At 37.2% G+C, this 13,305-nt stretch overlaps 1 protein-coding gene across 10 annotated transcripts in view; it reads right to left on the bottom strand.

The window, feature by feature from the left end:
• Nucleotides 1-438: 438 nt before the first annotated feature.
• The window catches only part of LOC138825052 (uncharacterized), a 54,464-nt gene continuing 41,597 nt past the window's right edge, over nt 439-13,305 (bottom strand). For 9 of the 10 annotated variants that reach the window (XR_011371313.1, XR_011371315.1, XR_011371316.1 and 6 more), the window contains one exon: nt 439-643. The gene's annotated coding sequence lies outside the window, so the exon portion shown is untranslated. Of the gene's footprint in view, nt 644-1,878; nt 1,970-13,305 lie in introns of all 10 variants that reach the window. The other variant, XR_011371314.1, reaches the window with a different exon arrangement.

Below are 13,305 nucleotides of genomic sequence, written 5' to 3'. Positions count from 1 at the left end.
AAGGTTTGAGGCCCATCCAGGCAGGGAACTGACATAGTATCTCCAAGTAACCACCAAAAAAGCTACAAGTCGAGCTGTGGTTCAAGTGATAGAGAGCTAGCCTTGAGAGAGGAAAAAGGAAAAAAAAGAAGAAAAAAAACTTAGGGACAACACTCAGGTCCTGATTTTAAATACCAGGTGTGTACATGTGCGCCTGTAGACACACACACACACACACACACACACACACACACACACACACACACACACACACACACACACACACACACACACACACACACACACACACACACACACACACACAACTTGATTGCTAGAAATCTGTCTTTATGGAATCTGAGAACAACACAGAGACTTACAAATCTGTACCAGAATTTCTACCATGGGAAGACAAATACTGCTAAATTGGAAATGGTTTTATAATCCTTTAATTTTATTGTTTGGGAACTCAGGTGGGGCAGTTGCTGGTCAACCATGATGCATTGAGCCAACAGTGAAAGAAGGGAAAAGACAGGAAAAGCAATGCCAGTGTGCTCCCTGCTAGGGAGTGGAAGTCAAACAACCAAGCCTTTACACATGAAAATCCCATTCGTTGTACAGTTCCAGAAAAGTAGGAAACCCTGATTTTGAATCTTCTGTTTATCTAAAAGAAAAAAAATTAATCATTTATTGGAAAAAAATAGGCTCTGGCTGTAGTTATATATGTAGTTACATCCTTACTTTGGGGGAGTTTTTACTAGTCATATAATTGATACTAGTTGGAATATTGTACATCTAATTTAAGAAAACATGGAAATACAGATATACACTTACAGATTTATTTCATAGAAATGTTTACAACATATTGTTGAGGGGAAAAAGTGCTATAGCAATAGGTATACTGTGATCCCATTTATGTTTCAAATGATTAATAAGTACGTTCTATTCATTTACTCAGGTATAAAATAAATTCCCATATCTTTTATTCTTCAAATGATAATAACTTCAATTTCATTCTGCACAGATTATCAGAAAATAAGAGTTTTCTCTCTGGTTCTTCTAGACTCTTAATGACATTCTTTAATGTTAAGTTTGTTTCAAGTTTCTTTTCAATGAAAATATTGTTTCTTTTCAAAGGACAGCTTTTTATTTTGTTGTTTTTTGGACTCTGTTTTTCTAGTCTCTATTTAATTTATCTCTGTTTTACCTTTATGATTTTTTCTTCCTTCTGCTACCTTTCAGTGTAGCTTCCTGGAAGGTGCAGTTAGGTTTTTATTCAAATAACACATGTCTGCCATGGGTTGCCTGAGTCAGCATACCTTGTGACCAGTTGACAACCACTTAAACTATTTAAGACCACAACTTTAATTTTTTTTTTTTTGCCAGTCCTGGGGCTTGAACTCAGGACCTGGTCTCTGTCCCTGAGCTTCTTTTGCTCAAGGCTAGCACTCTACTACTTGAGCCATAGTGCCACTTCTGGCTTTTTCTAAGTATGTGGTAGTGAGGAATCAAACCCAGGGCTTCATGCATGCTAGGCAAGCACTCTACTACTAAGCCACATTCTCAGCCCCACAACTTTAATTCTTAGTACCTCCTCTTAAGGAGGACCTGAAACTCATTCCTCTTGGAGGCACAATGCATCTTATATAAATTTTCTTCCTATCTGCTATAAATCTCAGATTATGTACATAACATAGGATGTATGATTGGAAGGATTTTACCAAAATACTAACAGCAGTCATAACATATTTGTTGAGTGAATATTTTTTTCTTACTTTTCACTTACATGTATTTTTGGGTTTTAGACTATTGAACACACACATTTTTAAATAATCAGAACAATAAACAGCTAGCACTAATCAGTTACTATATGTAAACATATTGCATTTAATCCCTCACCTGATCTCTGTTAGATACTATTACTGTCCTCATGTGATCAAGGAAGACACGCAGGTAGAAAGAAATCAGAGAATTTTCTGGAATCATACAGCTGGAAAATGGCAGAGTGAGGATACAGTCTGTGGAGTCTTTTGTTATCTTTTAACCCATATTTCATAAAGAATTTTTATTTGTGGCAATGAAAAGTTAGGACCCAAAACAATGTAAATTATATTCTCAATGTATTAATGTTAATGTTACAAAGGATTACTAAAAGACAACATTCTGTATAAGCCAAAAGATATATTACAAGATCATACCACATTAACACTAATTTTTAAAAAGTTTACCAAGTATTTCAGTGCTTGTGCAGCATATTCTCATGCATGATCAAATTTACAAATTTCTCCTTTTTTTCAGGGTCTGGGCACTATCCCTGAGCTCTTCACTAAGGCTAGCACTTTACCACTGTGAGCCTGAGTGCCACCTCTGGTTTTCTGGTGAATTGGAAATAATAGTCTCATGGACTATCCTGCCCAGACTCGCTTTGAGCCATGATCCTCAGATGTCAGCCTCCTGAGTAGCTAGGATTATAGGCATGAGACATCAGTCCCCACCTGTGAATTTGTTCTTTTGCTTAGCAGTGGTTATCATTTCCAGAAATTATGCCCTTATATTATTTTAAACTTAGAAACTTTTTGTTTAAGCAAAGTGAAAGTCATTGGTAATCAGATATTGCTAAATAATAGTATCTGGTAGAGGAACTTATAGTACAAGCAGCCATCAAGGTCTAATGAGTGAATGAGTAACACTATGAGTTGAATCCCTGACAGGGATGTTATCAAGGAAGAAGTGTGAATGATCACCTCTAAACCAAGGGAAGTTGTCTTTTGAGTCATTAAATTCACTAGACTAGATTATATACACCCAGTTTTTCTGTGCATAATATCTTCCCTGTAAGCAAACAGACCTAGCAAGGAATTACCAAAGAGGAAGTGACATTAAGTATAGTAGGGCTCTAAAGGAGTATATTCTTGAGAGATTATTATACAACAGAAGAAGCTTTAAAACAGATATAATAATTTAGGTATGTTGCTATGCTATTTTTGTCTCAGTTGCAAAATACCTACGAAAAAACTTAAAGGATAAAGGACTTATTTTGACATATGATTTGAGGTTTCAGTCCACTGTAACTTGGCTCCATTGTTTTTGGGCCTGTGCATGGTGAGGAAGACCTACACAATGGTGGTAGTGGGGATATGTTGGAACAAAGTGGCTCATCTCATGACTGCCAGAGAGTAGAAAGACAGACAGGAAAATGCTGGGGAAAAGATACTCTCTTCAAAGGCATGCTCCCGTGACTCAGTTCTACCAGTCAGAAACTACCTTTCAGAGTTTCCCCCATCTTCAAATAACCCATTCAATTATAATCCATCAGTAGATTAATCCATTGATTAAGTTAGAGCTTGCATGATACAGTCAGTTCCCCAGAGTGCCTTCAGCTGTCAATCAAGCCTTTATTACCTAAACCTATCAGGGGATCCTTCATATCTAAACCACAATAATTGTAGAGTTTGTTTTTATAATAATTTACTTTCATCAAGACTGTACCAATCTACCACCATTTGACATCATGATCCTGTAAAACACTGTATATCAGAGTGCTTACAATGAACAGAAGATTTGGAGCCAGTAGGCTCCACCATTTACTGGCTCTTATGTTCTACACAGAGATAAGGACAGCATCACTTTCACTCTGTAGCTCACACTCAGTAAACCCACCTTTTTTTTTTTCAAGCATATAGGCTCCAATGGGTCACTTAGATCTGGGAAATCTGACTTCTGATGGCTCTTAATTTTGTCCTTTTGTCTTTATCATCATGTGTCTAGTCTTATAGTCTCCTAACTGATCCACCTCCTCCATTTTGGTTTCCTGATTAGTTTCAATCATCTCCTTAAAACATTCCTACCTATTTTGTAAGCAGTGCAAACACACAGATTATTTTTTAAATCTGGACTTCTGCATGGCATTGATGTCCTATATTCACAGTCTGGTTCCATCTTATATTTAGTTTCAGCCCTTATGACTTCCCATTATATATCCAAAGTCCAACCCGTAAAATTTTCAACATTCTGTCACCACTTTGATCTTCTGTACTCTTGTATTTTTTTCATAGGATGTTTTCTTTGTCTGGATATCTCTTGCTCCTCTACATAACTACCAAATTGATTTATAATCTTTGAGATCCAACTCATTGCTCTTAAGAAGTACTTCCTATTTACCCATCCTCATAGTTAGAGACTTCTTACCCTATATTCTCTTTATGTTATTTTTTCACATTCACAATGAACAATATGATTCTCAAATTTATTTCTCTTTATAACTATGAAATCTAGTCATGGGTCTGGTAAGTAATAGAAGGAGTTAAATTTTAAAGTAATTCTTTAAAAGTTGTGATGAGGAAAAATTTTGCATTTCTAATCATTGGTTTTCTCTTCTTTAAAATGAAAATAATACCTACTGGCAAAGCTACTTGTAAGCAAAATCAAATAATTTGCAAAAAGCATTTTGTATGCCACACATTTTTATATACTTTCAATGATCTATTCTTTATATATCAGTCTAATACCTGCAAAATAAAAGACTCTTAGCAAAACTTATTGAATTACATGCAAGCCAAACATATTCTACATTGCTCGGGCTGGTCACAGAAACACCAAGGATTAGGAGCATTTAAATGGAGTCAAAATAGCATTTGTTTCTCCCCTCCTCTGGAAGGTTCTTTTGTCCACTTGAGGGCAGTATTGCTTAAGGCAGTAACCTGAATCTACACTAGAGGGAAATACATCTACAAATGGCAATCAACCTGAATACTTCTGAATTCAAGTTTGCTTCTTTTAAAACTAGGCAACAAATAATAGAAGTTACAAGCCTGGATGTAATATAATATCATACATTTCTAAACTACTGTCTGAAGTTTTCAGGTTTTTCCTTAGTCCATCTTTTTAAAATAGAGGGAAAAAAGAAAGGGAAACATTATTTTTCTTTTGCCAGAAAGATTTAAAAACCAAAAGTATGTCATCCACTGATGATTCAATATACTTTTTATGATCAAGAGGTTTGATTCCAGGTGGAGCTTAAATAGAAGACAAACTTGAGAAGACAAATGTTGAATTGCCTCCCATTTTCCCAAGAAGATACTGTGAGAAAAACCTAAAGAAATTAAAGTATATTTGATGCTTTTCTTTCTGAGATATTAAGCTGCAAGATGAAGACTCAGGATGATTCTAGTGCTGAATGGGCTTCTAAGCCCTGTCACTTGTAGATCATTCACTTTTACACTTCTTTTTTACTCTAAATGAAGGGTTTGGAGTGATGTTCTTAAAAAACTAGGTTGGCTCTATGTAGTCTGTAACTATATCCCATGATTCAGGACATTTTTACCTATGTTTTCTTTAAGGGTTTTGTCAATCTAATTGTTAAATTTTGACACATTTTGAGTTAAGTTTTGGCTATGTTTTTGTTTGCTTGTTTGTTTTTTTTGGGGGGGGGGTCCGGTCTTGGGGCCTGAACTCTGGGCCTGGGCGCTATCCCTTATCTCTTCAGCTCAAGGCTAGCACTCTACCACATGCGCTACAGTGCCACTTCCTGCTTTTTTTTTTACTTTTTGCTTATGTGGTGCTGAGGAATCGAACCCAGGGCCTCCTGCATGCAAGGCAAGCGCTCTACCACTGAGCCACATTCCCAGCCCCTGGGTATGTTTTGAAACAAGAATTAAACTTTATTTTTTGAGTGTGCAGATACAAGTCTTCATGGAACTGTCTTTGTAAATTTGTCAAAAATTTACTGACCACAAATATTCCTGCGCTCTTTATTTGATCCCATTAATGTGTAGGACTAGTCTTATGCCAGCATCATCCTGTTTTGACTCTAATAGCTTTGCACAAGTTTTGGAATCACAAAGTGTGCGTCCTCCAATTTTGTTCTGTTTCAGAATTGCTTTGAATGGCTAAGTTTTCATTAAGTTTCTTTCAACTTCAAATTCTATGAAGAAAATATTTAAGGGGTATTTTGATATATCTATATATACCATTTTATCATGTTAAAAACTCTGTAGTGTATTATGAATTTATTTAAGTAAATAATCACACTTTTTAGCATCTATTATGTGCTAGGTATCATTGATACAGAAGTCTGAATTAAATGTAGTATGATTCCTGTTTGCACACTAGGGCAGTTGAGGCTCAGAAAGATAGCTCACTCGCCCCAATAGCAAAATGTATTAGAATACAGTTCTATTAACTCTGCAAGAAAACCAACAGGTTGGTTCCTTTTGTATATTTCTCAAACTTCTGCTATGATTTCTTTCTGATCTAGGCTAGGTGAGTTGCAATCTGAGTGGCATGAGGACATGTAAATACTAGAATTTTACAGTCTTCTCAATTAGAGAGTACATCATTCATTTTGTAAACAAAGTATTCTTTTGAAGAATGTTTATCCAGGCTATCATACGTGCCAAGAATTAATAATAGAACTAAGACCAAACAGTGTTACTGTGTTCATGATGTTTACATATATATATATATATATATATATATATAATGTTATATAATATATATTATGAATTTCACAAATAGAGGAATAATTATAGATTGCTATAAAGAAGATGTGTTATAACTGAGAGAATTAAAGACAACTACTTTAGACAGCAGGTTCACAGAAAGCCCTTTTGAAAAGGTGAAATTTTGTCAAGCCATGAAGAATAAGAGGGAGAGATAGGCCTATCAAAAACATTCTAAGTAGAGAAAATCACAGAAGAAAGTACAAGAACCAAGTCCCCGAGGAAGGAAAGTGCGAAGTGTAGTCTAGGAACTGACAAAGTACCAGAGTAATCAGAGTACACCAAGCAAAGGTAGCCAGTAAACAGGTGATAGATAACTTGCAGAATGTTGTAGCCTAACTGAAAGAGCTGATGGAAAGCCATTAAAGTATTTTAAACCAAACATTTTTAAAAGCTTGCTGTGGCTAAAATGTGTGGAATAAATTGGGGTATACAGTGTAAAATGGAGTAGAATGAGGAAGAACAGTTAGGAACATATTGCAGCCATCAAAATGAAAAAACAAAAGTCTTTGACTGGCAAGGTATTAGTGGAGAGACTAATGGAAAAATCTCAAACAAATTTTTTGTATATATATATATATGCATACATATATATATAGGAAGTGAAAATAATGGTTTACATTTGAGTTTCTAGCTTTAATAATGCATTGGACACTAGCATTATTTGCTGAAATGAGTAAGAATGGGAGAGGATTACTAGGAAATATGTAAGTTAAAAATCATTGAGAGGCTGGGCGCTGGTGGCTCACACCTGTAATCCTTGCTACTCAGGAGGCTGAGATCTGAGAATCCTGGTTCAAAGCCAGTCCAGGCAGGACAGTCTGTGAGACTCTTATCTCCAATTAACCATCAGAAAACTGGAAGTAGTGCTATGGCTCAAGTGGTAGAGCATTTGCCTTGAGCTGCAGAGCTCAGGGACAGCACCAAGGCCCAGAGTTCAAACCCCATGAATGACAAAAAAAGAAAAAAATCATTGAGAATTCTATTGTCTATGGAAATACCAACAGGAATTTAGAATATGAGACACGTTCTTCCAGTGAGAAAAGCAAGGAAAAGGTAACTTTCTGGGTAGGTCTCAGATGAAGGAGGCTATTGTTCTGTGAAAAAAAAAACAACAACTAATAACTAACAGTGCTATCACAGTTCCTCTTAGCAAATATTTTTTGAATGGTGATAAGAAAGAGCACAGATATTAGCAAAAGCTATGATCTTTTTTTTTTTTGGAGGGGGATACAGTCGTGGGGCCTGAACTCTGAGCCTGAGCACTGTCCCTCAGCTCTTCAGCTCAAGGCTAGCGCTCTACCACTTGAGCCACAGCGCCACTTCTGGCTTTTTTCTTTTTGCTTATGTGGTGCTGAGAAAATTGAACCCATGGCCTCAGGCATGCAAGGCAAATGTTCTACCAGTGAGCCACCTTCCCAGCCCAAAAGCTATGATCTTAAGGAGATTAGATTGCATAAAGTCTAATGACTTTGATTAAGTTTAAGCTTCTTTTTTCTTTGTTAGATGACTGTGAAGACCAAGTGAAATAATCCATGTAAAAGCATTTAACTATACAAATGTAAGTTCATATAGTGTATTTGAGGAGAAGGAATTACTATGCATACACAGTAATCACAAATACGGGATAATATTGCTTTCTGAAGACAACCAGCAACTTTGACAGTGACTTAGAACAAGCTTAGCTGATCCTGAACAGGTAAGCTCTTGCATCAGTGAGGTGAAGCAGATCAGAACAAAATGATACCAAAGGTACTGATGTGTACTCTGAGCTCCCATGTGGGCGAAGCAATATCCCTTAGGCTCACTTAAGCTCAGCAGATGTTTACCTTGATTGCATGTGACCATTCTAATGTTCAGAGCTTTATAACATTGGCTTTAATCTCTTTGACATTTCATCTAAAAAATATCATTATTATCTATACAACTTGTACTGCTTCAAAAACCTTTTCAGCATTACCTCGCAGTCAGCAAAACATGCCAGGATCAGTTTGTATTTCCTCCTATACAATTACAATTACATTGCTGTTTTGACAAAACTAGTATTTTTTTAAAAATTCCTTCGCTGACATAGGACAATTCAAATTTTCTCCAACACTAGGTACTTTTACAGCTAAACCTTTGTATCTACAAAGGTTTCTTTGGTCTAGAATGCCCTTTCTACTCATCTTCTTGCTGATCTATTACTTATATATAAAAGCTCAGATAAATATAATTCCCATTTGTCTTCAACACACTAGGTGGAATTCATTATGTCTTCATCTATATTTCCTTATCAGGACTCTGATATTCATAACTCTCTTCTTCCCTCACTCCCTTTCCTTCATTGCTCACTTTCTTTCTTTTTCTTTCTTTCCTTTTCTTTCTTTCTTTCTTCTTCCTTCCTTCCTTCCTTCCTCTCTCTTTCTTTCTTTCTCCTTTCCCCTTTCTTTCTCTTCCCTTCCCTTCCCTTCTTTCCCTTCCCTTTCCTCCTTCATTCTTTGTTCATCTTCCTTATTTTTTGGTCATACTAGCAATTGTCATTTACACATTTATGATTATATACCATAATAAAATGCAACTATGACTGAAAATCCACATTTTTTCTGGCAGTGTATGAAGTTCTTGGCTTGCCACTATTTTTTTGTTCCTCAGACATTAAACCTTTCCAATGTCCAACTAGTTTTCAGTGTCTCAGCTAGATGCCCCTAATATGATTCTCTGTAATAAATCTACAAATATTATTGCTATAAAGAATTGCTCCAAGTAAAAATAATTATTAGAAGTCATTACTACACAAAAACCTATGGCCTGTTTTTCTAAAGTTACTAGTCCAACAGATAATAGAAAAAGTTAATTCCATTACTACTTCCCAAATCTAAATTTGACTGGTCTCACTTAAGAGTTACTCAATTGAGAATACTTATACATATTGTTATTTTGAGTTTTATGGATATTATTATATCACTCTGTATACAGCACATAAAACATGTGAGATACAGTCTGATTATCTTTTTACATTAATTAGCAGTTTTATACAAATAGTTTCTCCAGTGAATTCGTTTGAGACCAATTGGCCACTATTTAGAAGCATAACTACATTTAAACACTAGTGCTTTATTTTATCTTATACCTATAATTTAAGTAATGTTTTAAGTTGAAGTGATTTACTTATTGGAAGGATTACATGGGAATCCATTGTCTTGCTGGTTTGAGAAGAAAACTTAGGAATACAGCTCACTAAATTTGGATTCAGCATAATTCTCATTATTTTGCAAGTTAAAAAGCAAGCTGGGCCTTATAAACTAGAGTTCCAATTGGACTATTTAAAAAATTCAATTTTTTTTCTTTCATGCGATTGTTTCTAACACATTTATAAGATTATTTCTTTGTTGCTTTGTATTCCCTCCCCCACAGTATAACCCCTGCTTTCACTGTATTTGATGTCGGTATAATTTGTGGAGGGGAAGGGGGAAAACAAATCGTTTAAATAGGGATACAGGTGGACCCATTGCAACAATGAGATGTACAAGTCGTTATGTCGAAAACGAACTTTACAACTTTGGTGGGGGGGGGCGGGGAGGATTGGGTGGGGAGGGGCGAGGGAGTGGGAAGGGATGTGAAGGGGACGCAAAGAGGAGGCTACAATGCTTGACAAGAAATGCACTCATTATCTTGCCCATGTAATTGTAACCCTTCTGTACAGTATTTTCACAATTTAAAAAAAAAGAAAAAAAATTGTTTTTTTCTCCAGTTTTTCATGGCCTGCCACGCAGCTGCTAATGAGGTATAACCATGTCCTATTTGCTTCTCCTTTTGTCCATTCTCTTGAGCTTTGGTTGGTTCTCATTAACATTTCTAGATTGAAGGGCTAGATGTCATACTGCCTCCTCCCCACCCATCTTCAGCTTCTCTGTCACCTTTCAGTCTGCTTTTCAAATTTCACAATTTCTATCACCTGTTCCCTTCCTTGCTACCTGGTCCTGAGCAAGAGGTGTTGCTCTTTGATGGGCCTTTTCCTTTGTCTCCATACAGATATTTTCATGGACCAATCTGCTGAGTTCAGACTAGGAGTTGAAGCCAACATCTCCTCACTACACAAGTTTGGGAGAAGTTCTCACAACTTTCAATTTGGACTGTAATGACAGTACTTCCTTTTTTTCATCAATGCCTCCTTTTTGGAAAGAGAGAAAGAGCCCTGACAAGCTAGCTGCTGCTGCTGCTGCTGACCACTCCCTGTATCTCTAGCCCCAAGACCTAGAGCGTTTTATTAAGCCTTGTTTTATGGCCAGTCAAGTACAGGGTGATCCCAGCTATGGTTTTAGGTTTTAAATCATGTCTTACTCAAGGATAGCTGTAAAGTTTGTTTTGAAGTATGGTATCAGTAGCATATGCACTTGCTCTTGTGTACAGGCCTCAGGCATGACAGAGTATTTTCAGGGATTGCCTTAAGAAACTTAGGTGTTTCCTGGACTAACACTGTGAGGTCAGCTTCATGATTCTTAAAAACTTAATGTTTACTTCCTGTTGAAAATTAATCATTGCCTCTACTTTGGTTAACAGATCATTCCCTAAGAGGGGAATGGATACTCAAGAACATAGAAGACTAGGCTTTAAGATCTTTACATTCATTTCATAAGTCAGAGGCTTGAGAGACTGTAATTTGTGTTCCTGAAACCCCCTTTTATGTTATATTCCTTCTTGGACAGAGAAACCTTTTCATTAGTAAACAGTAAGTATTTGGCCCTACTATCAAGTAAGAAGTTAACGTCTCTAGCTAAATCTAAAATAATGTGGGGCTCTATGGAGGAAGTTCTGGATGACACTAAAGTGAGCTAAGCAGGGAGTTCAAAGCCCCAGTCCACCTTTATCTTCTGCCAAAAAAAAAAAAAAAAACTGAAAGGAGTGGGTTGGCCCTAGCTGCTTTCATAGTCTCTTCCAGTACAGCAGAATTTTCTTTCCTCATCAGAGGGGTGGACAGGAAAGTCTGAATATCTTCAGTGTAAGATTATGGTTTGTAATGATAGCCCTAATATGAGTAATAAATCTCAGACTTTGAGTGTGTGCCTTCCAGGTGCACAAGTCAAAGATAGTGAAAGGCATGTACACATGAACTGGACTCCCCTCTCTTTTTGGTACTTATTGAAGGGGAAAAAATTTCCCTCCTGGCCTGTAATTGGTCCTATATCTAGTGGTACCTGAGAAAGAGTGGGTCTGTAGGCTTCAGGGAAGGTCTAGGTACAGAGGCTTTGAGAGAGGTCTCCAGGCAAGGGGGCTGCAGCTGCACAGAGTGGAGGAGGCTGATTGGCCTGCTCAGCAGGAACCTGAGGAGCTGTAAGGGTTGTCTCTTCAGACCCAGGGGGAGGCTGAACAGGTTGTCCTACTCCAGAGGACTTTAAAATACTGGGCAGTTGCTTTCCTTTTTTTGGGGGGGGGGTCCAGTCGTGGGGCCTGAACTCTGGGCCTGGGCGCTGTCCCTCAGCTCTTCAGCTCAAGGCTAGCGCTCTACCACTTAAGCCACAGCGCCACTTCCGGTTTTTTTTCTTTTTGCTTATGTGGTGCTGAGGAATTGAACCCAGGGCCTCAGGCATGCAAGGCAAGCGCTCTACCACTGAGCCACCTTCCCAGCCCACTTTCCTTTTTTAATCAGAGGTCTAACATTCATTTTAATGTGTGTTCTTTTAGAGGCTCATATTCTAATATAAGACCATAAAACACCGTACATACAGACTTTTTGTCTTTTTCTTCCTCCTTCTTGTAAAAGGGAGCTAGTTGCAAAATAGTATTGTTTCTTAATCATGGTGAGTAGCTAAGCCTCTATCAAGAACTAAGGAGACACCACAGTAGGCTCTCCTCCAGTTTGGACACTTTGTTGCCCATTCTATCTACTAATGGCTGAAAAGAGAAACAGAGACTGGAAGCGAAAGAAGGAGAGGGAGAAAGAGAAAGAAAGGGAGAGAAATGGAAGTACAAATTTTACAATTCTTTGTGTAGGTAAAAATTTTGGTGTTAGAGGGGATTCAATTTAATGCCTCCACACTTGCTAGGTAAGTCCACTACACTTTGAACCACATCTCCAGTCTGATATCAGTACAATTTTTGAATTAATATTTTCCTACTGAAACCATGACAATACATATTTAGATAATGTTGACTAGTTGTTGACATTAGCCTAGACTGTTATATCTCAATTTCCTATTCTCAAACCCTAGCACCTTTGTAAGGTACCCTAACCTTCTCTACTCTGTTTTCAAGACCACATTAACAAATTAAAAAGTCCATCACTACTCATTGGTCCAGAGAAACATAGGCCCAAATGTCCCCCAAGATTACCAAGGAACACAATGGCTATGCAGGAGCACTAAGTCAGGGCCCAGGATGTTCCCTTTACTAGCTCAAGTCTTGTTTCTATTAGTATAGGAGGATTAAAGCAGAATGGTTGCTGACTCTCACATCGAGAGTTGGAAAATAAAAGCCCATGATGGGAATGTCTCATTTGGGGTACCAATTTGTAAACTGAAGGCAATGGGTTCATATCTTGGTAAGTGTAAAACCAAAACAAGGCCAGCCAGGAGACAGAAGAGTGGAGAAAGATTTCTTACTTGTAGCAAGTAAGGACAGGTATGGGAGTGATGCTCCCCTTGAACAATGGAAAGAGAAAAAGTATTTAATTCAGGGAACACACACACACACACACACACACACACACACACACACACACACACACACACACACACACATATATATATATAATAAATTCATGTGAGAATATATAATAAATTCATGGGGAAAGGCATATTCTTGAGCATGCTCTATATAAGAGAAACATTACATACTCAGTTTCAGA

Source organism: Dipodomys merriami, unplaced genomic scaffold (assembly GCF_024711535.1).
Source record: "Dipodomys merriami isolate MVZ:Mamm:240054 unplaced genomic scaffold, mDipMer1.0.p SCAF_133, whole genome shotgun sequence".
Lineage (NCBI taxonomy): Eukaryota > Metazoa > Chordata > Mammalia > Rodentia > Heteromyidae > Dipodomys > Dipodomys merriami.
Note: the sequence above shows the minus strand (reverse complement) of the source record. Positions and strands in the feature narration are given on the sequence as shown.